Genomic DNA, 11,515 nt, shown 5'->3' with positions numbered 1-11,515 from the left:
CGTCATGGTGCGCCAGCCAATGGAAGGGTGGTCATCCGTGGGGAGTACTCAGGGTCTCCTCCAGAGGATCGCTCTTTTATAGTCCTTTTTCAAAGCGAGTGGCTTGTGGCCAAGAGGTGGGGAGATTTATGGAGCATTGTGTGGGGCTCCAAGAGACAGGTGCGGTCGTGCAGTACATGCAGGCTTCAGCTGGTACCATGACAGCAGAGTCCAGTGAGCACAACACACCTGCAAAGAGTCCCTTGGCAAGCACCCACCTCAAGCAGGCCAGAAAATCATTGTCCAGAGTCAACCTGGGCGGGGGTCCTTGAGGTCTTCTTGAGAGGGTCATGAGGCAAAAATGAGGGAAACTTCACACCGACCCTTAGAGTGGTAGATGAGAGGCAGCCCTCAGGAAACGGTGGCCACCCAGAGCTGTTACTCCTAGCAGATTTTGGCTGGGAGCAAGCCTTGTATGTAGTGCTTTTTCAGGGGGAATATCAGTTTCAGCCGTGGGAACCTGCAAAAGCGGATGGTACTTTTCCATAGGAAGGAAAGCACAGAGCCTCAGTGCTCCAGGAGCTGATGAGAGGCAGTCCTCAACATTCCAGGATCAGCCAGTCTTGCCAGGTGGCCCCCGGGAGGCCCAGCCAGCCAGACCTGTTCCATGTTGCCTTGGTTCCATGGGGCCTCACAGTGTCACAATGTACTCCTTGATTCCGGGAGTCCCTGTAGTGTCCCGATATTCTCCTTGTCACAATATTCTCCCTGCTTCAGTAGTGATAACAATGGCCCCTTGCTTCCCTAAGGTCCTGCAGAGTCACCATGGCCCCTGGGCTCCATGTGGCCCTGCTGTGTAACAAAGGCTCCTTGGTTCTCTGGGCCGCACAGCTTCATCACTGACCCTTGGTTCCATTGGGGTCCCGAGTCTCACAAAGGTGGCCCTGATTGCATGAGGCACCAGAGTGTCAAAATGGTCTCTTTGGTTCCATGAGGTTCCGCAGTGTCCCCATGGTCGCTGTCAGAGGCTGGATGACATCAATGTCCCCAGACCCCTCGGGATGCTCGGAATGGCCGAGTGGGGCCGGGGCTGGGACAGACCTTGGAATGAGGTGGGACAGAGCCCCGCCCCCAGCCATGGCCTGGCAGATCTGCCAATCACACAGCAGGGGTAGCGCCCACCCAGCTCTGATTGGCTGAGCCGTCAATCAATCCCACACAGCAGGAGCAGCGCCCACCCAGCTCTGATTGGTTGAGCCGTTAATCAGTCACACAGCAGGAGCAGCGCCCAGCCTGCTCTGATTGGTTGAGCTGTCAATCAATCACACAGCAGGGGCAGCGCCCACCCAGCTCTGATTGGCTGAGCCGTCAATCAATCACACAGCAGGGGCAGCGCCCACCCAGCTCTGATTGGCCGAGCTGTCAATCAATCCCACACAAAGGCAATGAAACACAGCAGTGAGTGGGAAGAAAGCAGATGTCCCCGAAAAGAGGAGAGCTTACAAAACGCTAGGGAATTGAAAAAATCGGGCATGACGTCAAGCCCTGGTCTGAATCCTGAAATCTCCTGGGTCTGTGTCTCAGCCACACTGGAAGCCTAGCAGCTGGTAGCTCTCTGCATATCTATCTGGAGATCTTCTGTCTTTCTGTCTCTTTTTTCTCTTTTAACCTTCTTATCCTCTTTTACTGGAATGTTTTTGGGTAGTTTAACATTTTTATGCCTAAAGGTTTCCATCTTACATGGGCTGAGTTAATGATGTTCCTGCTACGCTAAGTGTTGCACGTTGAATTGGATGTTGTATGAAATCATTTGCCAAAGGAGCTCGGTTTTCTGTATTTTTCCAGTACACTTTTGTGTCGTTTTGACCTCTTGAGAATATCTGGCTGGGGTTTCTACTCTGCACCAAACTCGAGGAAAGGAACCTTTGCTCACCCTCAGCATTTCAGTGTTCTGCGGTGTTACAGGCGCGCAGGCTCAGCACGGCCTCTTGTTTCCATCAGGCCCTGCTGTGTCACACTGGCCCTTGGTTCCATGAGCATCTGGAGTGTCACACAGCCTGATGACATTTGTCCTTGCTGCCTCTCCCATCCCAGTGCTCCAGGAACAGCCCCGAGCCACCTGTGAGGGACAGGCCCTGCTGGCCCAGGCCTGGGCTCAGGCCTTGGCCTTTCTGCTTCCTCCAACCAGCCCAGGCCTTGCTCAGCATTGCAGTTCCCTGCTCACAGCCTCGGGCTCCTGCAATCCTGGCCTCAAGGATCTGCTCTCACCACTCCCTGGGGAGCCTTTGGCAGTCCCTGCCCTCAGTGGGGCCACTGATGCTCCAAGGGACTTGGAGTTTTGCTTCTGACTCCTTGAGCAGCTTCTTCAACCTTCTCTCAGTGCCTGGGGCTCCTGGACTCAGCCCCAAATCCACCGTTGGGGATCATTAAAATACAGAAAACCCTCAGGAGCTCTTTGTCTTCTTTCCAATGTCTTCCAGTCTCCAGGCCTTGTGCAGCTGCTTGGAGTCACTTTGGAGTTCTCTTAAGGAGGAAGATTTCAAGGTACAGCTCACGATTTTCAGTGTTATAAAAGGGAGTAATTTTTCTTTTTCAGTTCCAAGAAGAAGCAACTTAGGCATTCCCCAGGTGATCTTGATGCTGAACGTCTCCTTAGGAGGCGTGGGCCCACAGAAGAATGAGCCCCTTGCAGGCTGACCCTGTTTGGACAAGCTGCTCCCCAAGCCCAGCCTCAGCGTGTCTGACATGGCCCAGCTGGGACTGACATCCCTGGCCCTGCACCGGAAGCCCTTCCCCCCTGAACTCTGCAGCTGGCTGTCCCTGCCCACTGCACCATGTCGCACGTGCTCTCCTCAGGGCTCTGCCTGCATCCAGGCCCGGGACAAGTATTCCTGTTTGTGAGGAAAGAAGGGAAAAGCCTGAGCAGGTCTCCTAAACGACAAATCCCCACTGTAGAAGCACATGCTGAGTACAGGCTGCCTGGAATGATGACACCTTTCTACTAGGGACAGTGGGACCAGAAATGATGTCTGGATGCAGAATTCTCGGAGTCTTGCAGCTGAATTCTCTGTCCTTGTCCTTTCCCTGCATCTCTGTTGCAGATGGAAGCTGCTGGTGCCTTTCTCAGCTGTGACCTGTCTTTTGAATGCAGACAGATGTTCCCAGGTGTGTTAAGCAGGTGCTGCTCAATGTTTATGCAAAGCTTTGGTGTGCTCATGGAACCAAGGGGACCCTTGTGACACAGCGGGGGCTGATGGAACCAAGGAGACAATTGTGACAGTTGAGAGCCTCACAGAAACAAGGCTCCATTGTGACGCTGAAGGCAATTACGGAATCCACATCACTGTGACACAGCCGGGCCACGTGGAACCAATGGTCCCTTATGACAATGCAGATCCAAGGAGACCATGGTGACACTATGGGACCGCATGGATCCAAGGGGCCACTGTGACACTGAAGAACTTCATGGAAGCCAGGGTGCAGTGTGACACAGCGGTGCCTGATTGGAAGAAAAGGAACCACTGCTGACAGCCCAGAAACTCCTGGAACCAAGGGGCTGTGGTGACACAGCAGGGCCACATGGAACCAAGGAGACCTGTGACATTTAGGAACCTCATGGAACCAAGAGTCCACTATGACACTGCAGAAACAAGGAGACCATTGGGACGTTGTGGAAGCTCACAGAACCAAGCAGCCCTTGTGACACTCCAGGGCCTCGTTGAAGCAGGGAGACCACTGTGACAGTCCAGAACGTCATGGAACTAAGGCTCTCTTGTGACACAGCAGGCTCCCATGCAACCAATTGTCCATTGTGACAATGCAGATCCCAGGAGACCATGGTTACACTACGGAAGCTCATGGAACCAAGGGTCCATTGTGACAAAGCAAGGCCTTGTGGAACCAAGGAGAGCATTGTGACGTAATGGAACCTCGTGGAACCAAGGGTCCGTTGTTAGAGTCCAGAACCAAGGACAGCATTGTGACAGTCCAGAACCTCATGGGACCAAGATTCCCTTGTTACACAGTGGCACTTGATGGAACCAAGGAGCCACTGTAGCACAGCAAAGCTGCATGAAACCTATGGTCCATAGTGCTACTGCGGATCCAGGGAAACCATGGCGATACCACGGAACCTCACGGAGCCAAGGGTCCAGTGTGACCCGGCAGAACCTCTTGGAATCAAGGCAACCATGTCACACTATGGAACCTCATGGAGCCAGGGGTCCAGTGTGCCATTGCGGGGCCTCACTGGAGCAAATAGTCGTTGTGACACGGCGGGGCTGCTTGTAACCAACTGTCCATCGTGATACTGCAGATCCAAGAGACAGTGCTGACACTATGGCAGTTCATGGAACCGAGAGGCTGTTGTGACACACCAAGGCCTCGTGGCACCAAGGAGAGCATTGTGGCAGTGCAGAACTAAGGAGGCCATTTTGACAGTACAGACCCAAATGGAACCAAGGGTCCACTGTTATCCAGCAGGGCCTCGTGGAACCAAGGGGCCCTCGTGAAAGTGTGCAAGGGGCATAATGGAGTCAGGGACACCACTGATACTGAAATCTGCTGGATAGCAACTTTTGAACACAGTTTTGAGGATCTGAGAGCAGGTATTCTTTATTACACCATGGTGGCCACTTGGGCAATCCTTCATCTACTCGAGTGCACTGGCCACCAGGCAATCGGAGCTTTTATCACTCACACTGATGATGTATTCATTAGTTAACCCCACCTGGAATTTATTTGCCATAATTGCACCCCTTCTCACAAGTCCTTCTATGGTTCTTTGGAGTCTGCCTTCAACATGCACTGTCCTTTTTAGGTGACTGCTCTTTGATCCCCGCTTTTGAGGAAGGGCAATATTATTGTTGTGTATAACTTCTGCTTTTGTCAGCCTTGCAGAGCTGAGCTGACATTCTCCTTGCATTTTGTGCACGCTCTGTTTGCCTCAGCTACATCCTTTGTGCGTTTCTCCAAGGCTGTGCTCTTCTGTTCTCTGCCCGCGATAAGTGTAAATGTTCTTCTGTTCTCCTGTCCTTGTCACAATGCTCCCCCCACGAGGCGTGTCTGCAAGCCCCTCCAACCCATGGACTTGGGGTGGGCAAGTGCTCCTGAGGGAACAGGGATGGGACAGCTGGGCTGGACTGGCGCAAGGGATGTTCCATTCCATGTCACAGCACGATCAGCAATCAACTGGGAGAAGCAGGGGGATGGGGGATTTGCGGGGGGGGGGGGGGAGTGTCACCATCTACCAAGACAGGCCGGGGATTGTTTGATCTCAGAGGTAATAGCAGGCAAATAGCAGGGGACAAATCAGTTTATTCAACAACAGCAATGCATTTTTATTGAATGCCAAACAATTCAGTTGCGATAGAGGGGAGAGATATAGGAAATGGAGTCTAGAGAGAGAAAAAGAGGGGAAGGGGGAAATAGCTACCAACAGACGAGACCAACGTCATGGTGCGCCAGCCAATGGAAGGGTGGTCATCCGTGGGGAGTACTCAGGGTCTCCTCCAGAGGATCGCTCTTTTATAGTCCTTTTTCAAAGCGAGTGGCTTGTGGCCAAGAGGTGGGGAGATTTATGGAGCATTGTGTGGTGCTCCAAGAGACAGGTGCGGTCGTGCAGTACATGCAGGCTTCAGCTGGTACCATGACAGCAGAGTCCAGTGAGCACAACACACCTGCAAAGAGTCCCTTGGCAAGCACCCACCTCAAGCAGGCCAGAAAATCATTGTCCAGAGTCAACCTGGGCGGGGGTCCTTGAGGTCTTCTTGAGAGGGTCATGAGGCAAAAATGAGGGAAACTTCACACCGACCCTTAGAGTGGTAGATGAGAGGCAGCCCTCAGGAAACGGTGGCCACCCAGAGCTGTTACTCCTAGCAGATTTTGGCTGGGAGCAAGCCTTGTATGTAGTGCTTTTTCAGGGGGAATATCAGTTTCAGCCGTGGGAACCTGCAAAAGCGGATGGTACTTTTCCATAGGAAGGAAAGCACAGAGCCTCAGTGCTCCAGGAGCTGATGAGAGGCAGTCCTCAACATTCCAGGATCAGCCAGTCTTGCCAGGTGGCCCCCGGGAGGCCCAGCCAGCCAGACCTGTTCCATGTTGCCTTGGTTCCATGGGGCCTCACAGTGTCACAATGTACTCCTTGATTCCGGGAGTCCCTGTAGTGTCCCGATATTCTCCTTGTCACAATATTCTCCCTGCTTCAGTAGTGATAACAATGGCCCCTTGCTTCCCTAAGGTCCTGCAGAGTCACCATGGCCCCTGGGCTCCATGTGGCCCTGCTGTGTAACAAAGGCTCCTTGGTTCTCTGGGCCGCACAGCTTCATCACTGACCCTTGGTTCCATTGGGGTCCCGAGTCTCACAAAGGTGGCCCTGATTGCATGAGGCACCAGAGTGTCAAAATGGTCTCTTTGGTTCCATGAGGTTCCGCAGTGTCCCCATGGTCGCTGTCAGAGGCTGGATGACATCAATGTCCCCAGACCCGTCGGGATGCTCGGAATGGCCGAGTGGGGCCGGGGCTGGGACAGACCTTGGAATGAGGTGGGACAGAGCCCCGCCCCCAGCCATGGCCTGGCAGATCTGCCAATCACACAGCAGGGGTAGCGCCCACCCAGCTCTGATTGGCTGAGCCGTCAATCAATCCCACACAGCAGGAGCAGCGCCCACCCAGCTCTGATTGGCTGAGCCGTCAATCAATCACACAGCAGGGGCAGCGCCCACCCAGCTCTGATTGGCCGAGCTGTCAATCAATCCCACACAAAGGCAATGAAACACAGCAGTGAGTGGGAAGAAAGCAGATGTCCCCGGAAAGAGGAGAGCTTACAAAACGCTAGGGAATTGAAAAAATCGGGCATGACGTCAAGCCCTGGTCTGAATCCTGAAATCTCCTGGGTCTGTGTCTCAGCCACACTGGAAGCCTAGCAGCTGGTAGCTCTCTGCATATCTATCTGGAGATCTTCTGTCTTTCTGTCTCTTTTTTCTCTTTTAACCTTCTTATCCTCTTTTACTGGAATGTTTTTGGGTAGTTTAACATTTTTATGCCTAAAGGTTTCCATCTTACATGGGCTGAGTTAATGATGTTCCTGCTACGCTAAGTGTTGCACGTTGAATTGGATGTTGTATGAAATCATTTGCCAAAGGAGCTCGGTTTTCTGTATTTTTCCAGTACACTTTTGTGTCGTTTTGACCTCTTGAGAATATCTGGCTGGGGTTTCTACTCTGCACCAAACTCGAGGAAAGGAACCTTTGCTCACCCTCAGCATTTCAGTGTTCTGCGGTGTTACAGGCGCGCAGGCTCAGCACGGCCTCTTGTTTCCATCAGGCCCTGCTGTGTCACACTGGCCCTTGGTTCCATGAGCATCTGGAGTGTCACACAGCCTGATGACATTTGTCCTTGCTGCCTCTCCCATCCCAGTGCTCCAGGAACAGCCCCGAGCCACCTGTGAGGGACAGGCCCTGCTGGCCCAGGCCTGGGCTCAGGCCTTGGCCTTTCTGCTTCCTCCAACCAGCCCAGGCCTTGCTCAGCATTGCAGTTCCCTGCTCACAGCCTCGGGCTCCTGCAATCCTGGCCTCAAGGATCTGCTCTCACCACTCCCTGGGGAGCCTTTGGCAGTCCCTGCCCTCAGTGGGGCCACTGATGCTCCAAGGGACTTGGAGTTTTGCTTCTGACTCCTTGAGCAGCTTCTTCAACCTTCTCTCAGTGCCTGGGGCTCCTGGACTCAGCCCCAAATCCACCGTTGGGGATCATTAAAATACAGAAAACCCTCAGGAGCTCTTTGTCTTCTTTCCAATGTCTTCCAGTCTCCAGGCCTTGTGCAGCTGCTTGGAGTCACTTTGGAGTTCTCTTAAGGAGGAAGATTTCAAGGTACAGCTCACGATTTTCAGTGTTATAAAAGGGAGTAATTTTTCTTTTTCAGTTCAAAGAAGAAGCAACTTAGGCATTCCCCAGGTGATCTTGATGCTGAACGTCTCCTTAGGAGGCGTGGGCCCACAGAAGAATGAGCCCCTTGCAGGCTGACCCTGTTTGGACAAGCTGCTCCCCAAGCCCAGCCTCAGCGTGTCTGACATGGCCCAGCTGGGACTGACATCCCTGGCCCTGCACCGGAAGCCCTTCCCCCTGAACTCTGCAGCTGGCTGTCCCTGCCCACTGCACCATGTCGCACGTGCTCTCCTCAGGGCTCTGCCTGCATCCAGGCCCGGGACAAGTATTCCTGTTTGTGAGGAAAGAAGGGAAAAGCCTGAGCAGGTCTCCTAAACGACAAATCCCCACTGTAGAAGCACATGCTGAGTACAGGCTGCCTGGAATGATGACACCTTTCTACTAGGGACAGTGGGACCAGAAATGATGTCTGGATGCAGAATTCTCGGAGTCTTGCAGCTGAATTCTCTGTCCTTGTCCTTTCCCTGCATCTCTGTTGCAGATGGAAGCTGCTGGTGCCTTTCTCAGCTGTGACCTGTCTTTTGAATGCAGACAGATGTTCCCAGGTGTGTTAAGCAGGTGCTGCTCAATGTTTATGCAAAGCTTTGGTGTGCTCATGGAACCAAGGGGACCCTTGTGACACAGCGGGGGCTGATGGAACCAAGGAGACAATTGTGACAGTTGAGAGCCTCACAGAAACAAGGCTCCATTGTGACGCTGAAGGCAATTACGGAATCCACATCACTGTGACACAGCCGGGCCACGTGGAACCAATGGTCCCTTATGACAATGCAGATCCAAGGAGACCATGGTGACACTATGGGACCGCATGGATCCAAGGGGCCACTGTGACACTGAAGAACTTCATGGAAGCCAGGGTGCAGTGTGACACAGCGGTGCCTGATTGGAAGAAAAGGAACCACTGCTGACAGCCCAGAAACTCCTGGAACCAAGGGGCTGTGGTGACACAGCAGGGCCACATGGAACCAAGGAGACCTGTGACATTTAGGAACCTCATGGAACCAAGAGTCCACTATGACACTGCAGAAACAAGGAGACCATTGGGACGCTGTGGAAGCTCACAGAACCAAGCAGCCCTTGTGACACTCCAGGGCCTCGTTGAAGCAGGGAGACCACTGTGACAGTCCAGAACGTCATGGAACTAAGGCTCTCTTGTGACACAGCAGGCTCCCATGCAACCAATTGTCCATTGTGACAATGCAGATCCCAGGAGACCATGGTTACACTACGGAAGCTCATGGAACCAAGGGTCCATTGTGACAAAGCAAGGCCTTGTGGAACCAAGGAGAGCATTGTGACGTAATGGAACCTCGTGGAACCAAGGGTCCGTTGTTAGAGTCCAGAACCAAGGACAGCATTGTGACAGTCCAGAACCTCATGGGACCAAGATTCCCTTGTTACACAGTGGCACTTGATGGAACCAAGGAGCCACTGTAGCACAGCAAAGCTGCATGAAACCTATGGTCCATAGTGCTACTGCGGATCCAGGGAAACCATGGCGATACCACGGAACCTCACGGAGCCAAGGGTCCAGTGTGACCCGGCAGAACCTCTTGGAATCAAGGCAACCATGTCACACTATGGAACCTCATGGAGCCAGGGGTCCAGTGTGCCATTGCGGGGCCTCACTGGAGCAAATAGTCGTTGTGACACGGCGGGGCTGCTTGTAACCAACTGTCCATCGTGATACTGCAGATCCAAGAGACAGTGCTGACACTATGGCAGTTCATGGAACCGAGAGGCTGTTGTGACACACCAAGGCCTCGTGGCACCAAGGAGAGCATTGTGGCAGTGCAGAACTAAGGAGGCCATTTTGACAGTACAGACCCAAATGGAACCAAGGGTCCACTGTTATCCAGCAGGGCCTCGTGGAACCAAGGGGCCCTCGTGAAAGTGTGCAAGGGGCATAATGGAGTCAGGGACACCACTGATACTGAAATCTGCTGGATAGCAACTTTTGAACACAGTTTTGAGGATCTGAGAGCAGGTATTCTTTATTACACCATGGTGGCCACTTGGGCAATCCTTCATCTACTCGAGTGCACTGGCCACCAGGCAATCGGAGCTTTTATCACTCACACTGATGATGTATTCATTAGTTAACCCCACCTGGAATTTATTTGCCATAATTGCACCCCTTCTCACAAGTCCTTCTATGGTTCTTTGGAGTCTGCCTTCAACATGCACTGTCCTTTTTAGGTGACTGCTCTTTGATCCCCGCTTTTGAGGAAGGGCAATATTATTGTTGTGTATAACTTCTGCTTTTGTCAGCCTTGCAGAGCTGAGCTGACATTCTCCTTGCATTTTGTGCACGCTCTGTTTGCCTCAGCTACATCCTTTGTGCGTTTCTCCAAGGCTGTGCTCTTCTGTTCTCTGCCCGCGATAAGTGTAAATGTTCTTCTGTTCTCCTGTCCTTGTCACAATGCTCCCCCCACGAGGCGTGTCTGCAAGCCCCTCCAACCCATGGACTTGGGGTGGGCAAGTGCTCCTGAGGGAACAGGGATGGGACAGCTGGGCTGGACTGGCCCAAGGGATGTTCCATTCCATGTCACAGCACGATCAGCAATCAACTGGGAGAAGCAGGGGGATGGGGGATTTGCGGGGGGGGGGGGGGGGAGTGTCACCATCTACCAAGACAGGCCGGGGATTGTTTGATCTCAGAGGTAATAGCAGGCAAATAGCAGGGGACAAATCAGTTTATTCAACAACAGCAATGCATTTTTATTGAATGCCAAACAATTCAGTTGCGCTAGAGGGGAGAGATATAGGAAATGGAGTCTAGAGAGAGAAAAAGAGGGGAAGGGGGAAATAGCTACCAACAGACGAGACCAACGTCATGGTGCGCCAGCCAATGGAAGGGTGGTCATCCGTGGGGAGTACTCAGGGTCTCCTCCAGAGGATCGCTCTTTTATAGTCCTTTTTCAAAGCGAGTGGCTTGTGGCCAAGAGGTGGGGAGATTTATGGAGCATTGTGTGGTGCTCCAAGAGACAGGTGCGGTCGTGCAGTACATGCAGGCTTCAGCTGGTACCATGACAGCAGAGTCCAGTGAGCACAACACACCTGCAAAGAGTCCCTTGGCAAGCACCCACCTCAAGCAGGCCAGAAAATCATTGTCCAGAGTCAACCTGGGCGGGGGTCCTTGAGGTCTTCTTGAGAGGGTCATGAGGCAAAAATGAGGGAAACTTCACACCGACCCTTAGAGTGGTAGATGAGAGGCAGCCCTCAGGAAACGGTGGCCACCCAGAGCTGTTACTCCTAGCAGATTTTGGCTGGGAGCAAGCCTTGTATGTAGTGCTTTTTCAGGGGGAATATCAGTTTCAGCCGTGGGAACCTGCAAAAGCGGATGGTACTTTTCCATAGGAAGGAAAGCACAGAGCCTCAGTGCTCCAGGAGCTGATGAGAGGCAGTCCTCAACATTCCAGGATCAGCCAGTCTTGCCAGGTGGCCCCCGGGAGGCCCAGCCAGCCAGACCTGTTCCATGTTGCCTTGGTTCCATGGGGCCTCACAGTGTCACAATGTACTCCTTGATTCCGGGAGTCCCTGTAGTGTCCCGATATTCTCCTTGTCACAATATTCTCCCTGCTTCAGTAGTGATA

Source organism: Sturnus vulgaris, unplaced genomic scaffold, assembly GCF_052056855.1.
Source record: "Sturnus vulgaris isolate bStuVul1 unplaced genomic scaffold, bStuVul1.hap1 Scaffold_462, whole genome shotgun sequence".
Taxonomy (NCBI): domain Eukaryota; kingdom Metazoa; phylum Chordata; class Aves; order Passeriformes; family Sturnidae; genus Sturnus; species Sturnus vulgaris.
This window is presented reverse-complemented; position numbering follows the sequence as displayed.